The sequence below is a fragment of the Sus scrofa genome, chromosome 5, assembly GCF_054392235.1.
Source record: "Sus scrofa isolate SSC_HxYL_T2T_F1_AM1 chromosome 5, Sscrofa_HxYL_maternal_Yorkshire_Landrace_v2.0, whole genome shotgun sequence".
NCBI classification, from domain to species: Eukaryota; Metazoa; Chordata; class Mammalia; order Artiodactyla; family Suidae; genus Sus; species Sus scrofa.
This window is the reverse complement of record NC_139387.1, coordinates 111,241,392-111,248,941: the sequence shown is the minus strand read 5'-3', so window position 1 is coordinate 111,248,941 and position 7,550 is coordinate 111,241,392.

Here is a 7,550-nt window from a genome sequence, read left to right as displayed (position 1 = left end):
AGATTTAAACCCAAATCCTTGTATGGGTTATTTTGGATCAGCCTGTGGCATTTCTTAGATAACCTTCAATTCTTATCATCTTCTGACTCTGATATGGAAGAAGACTGATAAATAAGGGTGCAGATCTTTGTTTTTCCTTTTCCTGGGCTTACAGAATCAGAAGGTAAACCTGCCTATTTTGTGATCTAATCAATTTTCTTTGGTTTAACACCAAGACTAATGCATCCCCTTCTTAGGTTCTTCCAGCTTATTTGAACTTAGCATTTTAGTCATTCATGTAAAGCCTTTCACGCCAGTTTTATATTTAAAAATGGATCCCAGCTGCTCTGGCTTTCTTAATCCCTCTCAGAAAGGCGTATGTGACAGCGTCTCCCCCAGGGAGATGGCAGCGCCAAAGCTTTCTCTCCTAGGTAGGAAAAGTGCTAAGCCACACGCTATTATCCTGCTTACTTCCCTGGCCGGCTAATTAGATCCGTACATGCTTTATATTTTTTATGAAGAGACACAGGAACATAAGAACAGTGTGTGTGTGTGTGTGTATTTTATGATTATGGAAAATATCATTTTAGTAAGTACTTCTATCAGGTACTAGCATGCGGCAAGGTTTCAATAAATGTTGAATGAATGAATGTGTGAAGACATCAAAGTATTAAGTAGCCAACACAAGGGATTCTCTGAATAAGTTTAAATATTTCACCTTATTTTTCACAAAAGGTTGAAAGCTATTAAATATTTGACTTAATATATTTATTAATCCAACCAAAGAACTGAACACCTATGGGTTTGTTCTCTTTTTATAATCATATAACCCTGGTTTGGAACCTACTCCCTGAGAATTTTTAAATTGTTCTCTCTCCAAAGAACTGAACACCTATGGGTTTGTTCTCTTTTTATAATCATATAACCCTGGTTTGGAACCTACTCCCTGAGAATTTTTAAATTGTTATCTCTTATCTACATTTAATAATACTAAATCACTCAATTTCACATTTAGACATTTCAGAACAAAAGAATTCATAGGACAAATTTTTAATTTGAATACACATATCTATACATGCTGTATAGTAATTTGCTCCAGAATAAAGTTACATTAATGGACTCCATTCCTATATTCTAGATTACATCAGTAATATATGTTCATACTCAAAGTAGATACTTATATTCTTCTAATAGGTGTAGAAACAATTAAAATAATCAGTTTGGAATAATGAATTCAATTTCTCATCTTGAAGCTTAAAGAGAGTGTGGAGCTGGCCCCAAATGGTAGAAAATATGACTGTGAAAAGAATTTATCAAAATGTAGATAAAGTATCCTTAGGCTTTGAATCTATGTCTGGGAGAATGATAAGGAGGCATTTCACCAGTGCTCTTTGTCTTATTCCATTAATTCAAGCTGTATTGGACATTCTGTTGTCCCTTTGAGGGAGGGCATAAAGGGACCCAGAAGGGTGGAGCCTTATTTGGGATAATGCTGGTCTCATGAGTCACACCACATCATGTACTGGCTGCAGTGCTGAGACAATGCAGAAGCTAAAGCTTCCCAGATAGCTTAGTAAGAGGTAATTCTCCTTCTGTATGGAAGTGGAAACGTGTATAATCGCTCCTCGGTATAATTGCATCTGAAAACTTTAAAATGTCCTTTTTATTTTAAATATATTCCTTCACTGCTGAAAATAATCTTCAAGGCAACGTCATCTTAAACCTCAGTCGTCTTTTCTTCCATGTTTTGAGTGAATAAGTGGTCATTCTCTCTGCTACTACTTGTTGCTGCTTGACTTTCTCTAACTGCACACTCTGTTTAAGCACATCGTTGAGTGAAGATTAAAAAAGAGTGCATTATGTTTGTACCGTAAAAGCATGAGGATATTATCCATTCAAGACAGGAAGACATTTCTGAAGACAAATGGAGTGGTGATCTCGTTTTTCATCCTTCTTGTAGGCTAACTTTAGCAGTGACAGTGTTTCCGTGACGGTGCAAGAAACTGATTTACATTTCTCCTTTCTGACGACCTGACATAAAGAGCAAGGGCTAATTCATTGCTCTCAGGAGTGTTGGCTTTCTATTTTCTCTGCCATTAGAAACACCAACTCTTGCTTTTTTTCATTAGCATCAGCTACTAGGCGTCAACACAAAGCCCTTAAATATAGTGCTTTGCAGAAGAGGATTTTAGATACAGTTTCTAGAGTTAGGAAGAGGGTAGCCCTAGGTACCCTGGACAAGAATTTGCAGTTTGCTTAATACAGCTGTTGGCCATAGCTCCATTTTATTTTAGTGAACCTTAGAGGAGAAGGGGAAATAAGCTGACCTTCTGACGTCTAACCTCTTTGTGTGTCTTTGAAATGGATTCAATGAGGAAGAGCAGTTAGTGCAACAGTGAAGGGACAGCAGGAAGCATGGGAGCCAAAATACGCCTTCTTCAAGCATCTCAGTGGAATTGAAGACAGCTACTACTCCTTTACCAAGAAGCAAAATGAGGTCGTAAAAGAGGTTCACGATACCCAGTTAAGCTATCTTCTATCAATCGAATGAATTATTATTACAGTCATCTTGACACACAAGTAATTAAACCTTTGTTCTGAGTGGATCACCGTGCAGGTGAAAAACACTTTTTAAAGCTATTTCTCTTTCTGTGTGAGATCTGGGGAGATGAGTCACTGTTTGTCTTCTTGCTGGTTGAGAGCAACTTTGGCTTTGCCCTGTTGATTATTTTTTTTTATTTTTATTTTTAACTTTTTTAATGGAAGGCGCTCTCTTGTGGTAACAGAGAGAACTGTGGGTTTATCTTTCACCCGACCTTGTGGAGGCTGAATAGAACTCTTGACCTCTGTTTCCGCCAGGCAGTCCATGTGAGCTAAAACTGGGGACAGGAGTACCGTGGTTAAATGCTCAGGAGAGATGGGCAGGAAGGGAAAAACACTGAGATGTCACTAGTTTACTGTATGTATGGTTGCTAAACCAGGCTTTTAGACACACACAATGTTAGAGCAGGATCGCTTGGTTCAATCCTTTGATTATACAGAAGGAAGCCCTGATCCCAGAGAGATGAAATAAGAGAGTAACTCAAATGTAAGTGAAGCCGGCTTTTGGAGATGGGGGGTGGGTGGCAGTACCTTCTTCTCAACTCACGCTCGTGGATAGGCAAGAAAATGGGACCCCTGCTGTCAGATCTTTAGTTGAAGCCAAACATCCAGATTTTAACGTGAAATTTCCCAATTTTTAAATATTGGTGACCACATAGTTCAAACATTTTGCCACATTAAGCCACACAATTACATACCTGTGGGTCTCTAGTTTCCAACCTCTGGGTTAAGACACCTGATATAATCCAGAGAGTTATTCTTTATCTAACAACTGTAAAATGTGACCGATGTTTCCAAGAATTTTAATTCAGCGAACATGTTTAGTACCTGCCAAGTGTCTGACATGTTATTTGGTACTATGGTGGGTATGGAATAAATGATTTTAGCAGATTATAATTTAGTTAGGAGCAGCAACGAAGCATCCGTGGAACAATTAGAAGACGTAAGTAAGTATGTGGCTTCATGACTTTGAGATGAGCAATTATCTTGCTCGTGCGCATTGTAGGAAAATGTCGGAATAATTCATCAGCATGCCCAGCGATCTTAGGAACGCAATTTTTAATGGTGTAAACTGTGAAAGTCTGGGTCACCGCCGTTTCCTATATATATAGGTGTATATTTATATGTATATACCTACATGTATTTACGTGTAGCCTGCCAGCACTGACACCAAGCGGAGGGCCAGTCCCTTGTATTGGCAGGACCAAACCCATGTATTGAAATGTTTGGACTCGCATATCCTGCTGTCTGTCGCCCAAAATGGGACTCAAATTTTCCCGACTTCTAAACCTGCTTCACTCCTTTTAGGATTGTTCCTCCTCATGTAACAAAAAAAATCCAAGTCAAGGTGACCTAAACTGTAAGAAGCCGTGTTATCTAACATCATGACTGGGGCGGGAACCAGGGTTGTTTGAGCAGTTGCCACGGTCCTTTCTCCTTACACGCTTTGTTCCTTCATCCTCATCAGCTCCACCCTCACTTGGCCTCCCTCTTGTCCGTAAGATGTCTGCGGAAGTTCCAGGCATCACGTCCAAACAGGGAAGGGACCATTTCTTCCCTTTCTCTCCCCTATGGGTAAGGAGCCTTTCTCTAGAATATTGCTCTTCGCGTCTTGCTGAGGAGTCGCGGTCTTTTCCTGACCCGATTATCAGCGCGTGGAGCGGGAGTGTCGTAACAGGCCTCGGCCAGGGTTTCTCAGCAGCGTGTATTGGTGCACAGGTCATATCTTCGTTGTGTGAGCCTGTCTCGTGCATCTCAGGATGTTTACCATTCTAGAACACCGAATGAACAATACCAGCAACGCTTCTTAGTCACCAGGAAAACCCCAAACTTCCTCTACCTCTCATTTTTCCAAGAACGCTCCTTCCTCCAGGCCAGTAGGGGGGTGCGGGGTGGAGGAGAAGCGCGTGCCCTTTTAAGACTACTGGCTTAAATCAGTCAACCCTTTCGAGGGACTGAATTGGGGGAATTAACAGTGGAGACTAAGATGCTCTCCCCTTCATGGCTCCTTATTTCAGCATCATTTCCTTTGATGTCCAAGCTGGATACTCAAGCAGCATTCTCCAAACATGACTCTTCCCCATCCACAACATCTAAGAATAACCACGTCCACTAAAACATGCCTTCACTCTGTCCACCACTCTTCGTCATCTCTGTCATCGTCACAGGCCAGGCCATTATTAGCGTTCACTCAGGCCATTGTCAAGGCTTCCTAACGGGTCTCCCTACCTTCATTCCTGACCTTTATTCGCCCAACAGCAGCAGATCTGGTCTTCAGTATATTTAGTGTGGGAGTTCCCATTGTGGCTCAGTGGTAATGAACCCGACTAGTATCCATGAGGATGTGGGTTTGATCCCTGGCCTTGTTCAGTGGGTTAAGTATCTGGCATTGCTGTGAGCTGCGGTGTAGTTCTGCAGATGCAGCTCTGATCCTGTGTTGCTGTGGCTGTGGTGCGGGTCAGCGGCTACAGCTCCAATTCATCCCCTAGCCTAGGAACTTCCATATGCCACAGATGCAGCCCTAAAAAAAAATGTATTTAGTATATGTAACGCCACTAAATTTATTCAGTGAATTCCCAACGAATTAATAATTATTTGCTAAAAGTCGTTTTCCTTTTACTTGAGCTTCATGAGCACTCAGTTATGCCTTTACAGTAGACTGGATTATCTTTCCTAATTCTTTTGTTGTTCCTTGTGTAAAATGTATATATCCATTTTTCTCCGTGTGACCTTTCAGCTCCTTCCACCAGAGCAGGCAGATTTTGTTTCCTTATTGCACTGATGTTTGACTTGGCCATGTGCTTTTCTTTGGCCAAGGGAAAGTTGACAGGCATAGCTGTTTCTAGAATTGTCCTTGCGAGGCATGGTATGTTTCCACTGACCCCCTTGCGGTCCTCCTTGTGGAGATCATATTACGAGTAGCTTCTGGTCCCGGAATGAAAATGCTTGGCGTGAAACAGAACTCAATGCAACCTGGACTCAAGCCCAGTTGAGCCCTTAGTGACATGCAGACCTATAAACAAGAAAAATATATATTTGTCGTTGCAAGCAACTGAGAATTTGGGTTGTGTTATGCAGAATTATTTCACCAATAATTGATTAAATTATCCATAGTTAGTTGACTAGACTTATTCAGGGTTTTAAGCTATTTTTTTTGGCACAGGGCAGGTATTAAATAAGTATATATCAAATAAATATACAGATTGTTAGTTTTATGATAGGAAACTATCTTTGAAATTATTGAAACTGTTTCATCTTCATTTTTTGTTGTATTAAGCCATATCAGATTTCTCTAAAAATGCTATCCCATTCAAATTAGGCTTAGAAGGAAAACATCTTAACGTAAAAAAGTCCATATGACAAGCCCAGAGCTAACATCATACTCAATGGCGAAAGCTTGAGAGCTTTTCCTCTAAGATCAGGAACAAGACAAGTGCCCATTCTCACCACTCTAATTCAGTATAACATTGGAAGTCCTAGCTAGAACAGTCAGACAAGGGAAAGAAATGAAAGCTATCAGCATTGGAAAAGAATAATTAAAATGTTCTCTCTTTGCAGATGGTAGGATTTTATATATAGAAAATCCTAAAAGTGCAATTAAAAAGCTATTAGATCTAGTCAATGAGTTCAGCAAAGTTGTAGGATATGAAATTAACATACAGCAATCAGTAGCAGCTCTACATGCTAAGAACAAAGTTTCTGGAAAAAAATACAGATACTGATCCCATTTACAATAGCATAAAAAATAATTAGAAGTAAATTTAAGTAAGGAAGTAAAAGATGTCTATACTGAAAACTACAAGTCATTGTTGAAAGAAATTTAAGAAGATGCAAATAAAAATGGAAAGCTATCCTATATTCATGGATTGGAAGAATTAATATTGGAAGAATCTACCAAAAGCCATTTATAGATTCAGTGTAATCCATATCAAGTGGCATTCTTTATGAAATAGGAAAAACACTCTTAAAACTTATAGAACCACAAAAGACCCTGCAAAGCCAAAGAGATTCTGAGAAAGAAGATCAAAGCAGAAGGTGTTATACTTCAAGTTATGCTATAAAACTATAGTCATCGAAAGAGTATGGGACTGGCTTAAAAACAATGGCACAGAATCGAGATCCCAGAAATAAACCCAGTCATATATGGTCAACTAATATTTGACAAGGGAACCAAGAATCCTCAATGAAGACAGTCTCTTCATACAATGGTACTAGGATAATTGGATAGTCACACGTAAAAGAATGAAACTAGACCCATACTCTATACCACTCGCAAAAATGAACTTTAAATGAATTAAAGACTTAAATGTAAGACCTGAAATCATGAATCTCCTAGACAAAAATATAGGCACAAAGCTCTTTGACATGGGGGAGTTCCCGCTGTGGTGCAGTGGAAACAAATCTGACCAGTATCCATAATGATACGGGTTCTATCCCGGGCCTTGCTCAGTGGGTTGGGGGTCTGGCATTGCTGTGAGCTGTGGAGTCATCACAGACACAGCTCAGATCCCACATTGCTGTGGCTGTGCTGTAGACCAGCACCTGCAGCTCTGATTCAACCTGGGAACTTCCATATGCCATGGATGCGGCCCTAAAAAGCAACAGCAGCAACACCACCACCAACAACAGCAAATCCTTGATGTGGATTTTGGTAATGATTTTTAAAATATGACACCTAAACACAAGAGCAAAATATAAAGATAAATGAATGCAAAGCTAATCAAAGTAGAAAGCTTCTGCACAACAAAATAAATCTCAACAAAGTGAAAAGGTAGCATACAGAATGGGAAAAATATTTGCAAACCATACATTAGATGGGGGGTAATACCCAAAATATGGAAATAACTTGTACAACTTAATAGATAAAACCCAAATAACCCAGTTTAAAAATGGACAAAATATCTGAATTTTTCCAAAGAATGTATATGAAAGGCCAACAAGTACATGAGAAGATGCTCGGCATCACTAGC